The sequence below is a fragment of the Octodon degus genome, unplaced genomic scaffold (assembly GCF_000260255.1).
Source record: "Octodon degus isolate 3935 unplaced genomic scaffold, OctDeg1.0 scaffold00021, whole genome shotgun sequence".
In the NCBI taxonomy this organism is placed as follows: domain Eukaryota; kingdom Metazoa; phylum Chordata; class Mammalia; order Rodentia; family Octodontidae; genus Octodon; species Octodon degus.
In genome coordinates this window covers 21,886,988-21,888,560 of record NW_004524597.1, presented here as the reverse complement: position 1 = coordinate 21,888,560, position 1,573 = coordinate 21,886,988, and positions in this window count along the sequence as shown.

Genomic DNA, 1,573 nt, shown 5'->3' with positions numbered 1-1,573 from the left:
CGGCTCTGGGGTGAGCGCGCTCCGCAGCCCGCAACTCCTAGGCGCCCGGAGTTGGCCCCATGGCGCGGCGAGCTCTGCGCCAACTCTCCCGCCGAGCAGGCGAGCCCAGGCGAGCCTGAGCGCCCAGAGGCGCGCGAGGGGCGGGTGCGGCGCACAGGAGCGAGGAGGCCCAGCCCCCCTGGCGGGGCGGCCCCGGGTGGCGGGGGCGAGCGCGCGGTCCCGCGCGCGGGTGGCCGGGCCGCGCGGGGTGCACGCGAGCGCTACGGTTTTGCTGTCCAGCGCTCGCTGAACACCTCCGAGCCGCAGTCCGTGTTTCTCTCCAACTTTGCTCTCTCTGGTTTTCTAGTAAAGTCATTCTATAAAAAAAAAGAAAAAAAGAAAAGAAAACCTTAAATCAAAAAGGCACACAATAAATAATCAAACCATATGTATATAAAAAGAATAAAAGCACATTTCTGTAATTTTTTAAAAAATGATCTCGAACACTGATGGTTTAGGGACAGAGAATATTTTTACCCAGACTTTTACTAGTAGGGAAATTAACCATCAGGTGCATTTCTGTTCACCCGGCTGTGAATGGACGCCTTTGAATGAATTGCCTTTGTTGTTTTTAACTCTGGTTAGGTACATCACAAAAGGAACAGTCCTTTGTACTACTCATTTTCAGATAGAATCCTGTGAATTAAGGTATAACTGGCAATTGAGAATGCATGACTTGGTGCTCTCTTGTTAGTGACTTAACTTTCGAAAAGGACTAGTAAAATATGCCACGAGGTTACAGTTATGCATACTCATAGACTTAAAATTATTTCCGCACAGGTTGATCCCCTGTGATTGATTGATTATATTTGAAATGAAACGTCCTGAAGAGGTTAGTGTGAGTTAGCAGAATAAATAGCCCCGGAACAAACTGCTAGGCAATCCAGGGTACATCCTCTTCTTTGTGGAGACCTCATGGTAAAGCTTACCACAAATATTAGGCACAACACCCCAGTAGGTAGGCAAACACAGCTGAATCATTTTGACTTGACTCATAGGACAACTGTTTTATTTTTACCATGAATCGAGACAAACAAATCTGCAGTATTCATTTATTTTTTTGTTTTTGTGCACATTGATTTGGCTATTTTTTACATAAAAATAATTTCACTGTCAGTTTAAAAATATTGAACATGTGCTGCGTGCCCCGTAGCGCACTGGAATAAGCCCCTTTCGGATCGTCCTCTCCTCCCTGTTCTACCATCCAGTCAGCCTCTGCTTTCATACTTACTGTGAGAACCAACAGCTGCGTGGGCGGACTGACGACTAATTCAGCTTTACGCTACTTCCGCACTCTAATGGTTTAAGCGCAGTAGAGCAGAAGGTCTCTCCAATGACCCTCTTAGGTTTGATTTCCGTGCTAAGTATTAAGTGAACGAATTTTTCAAATAATTTTCCAGGTGTTTATTTATGCTGTTCTTGGCCTGTCACTTCTCTAACCATTGTGTTTCTACAACAAAGGGATTAATTCTACTTGGATTGATTCATTTTTTTAAACCTATTTGCTTGATAGCACTTTTCTCTCATCTTATGT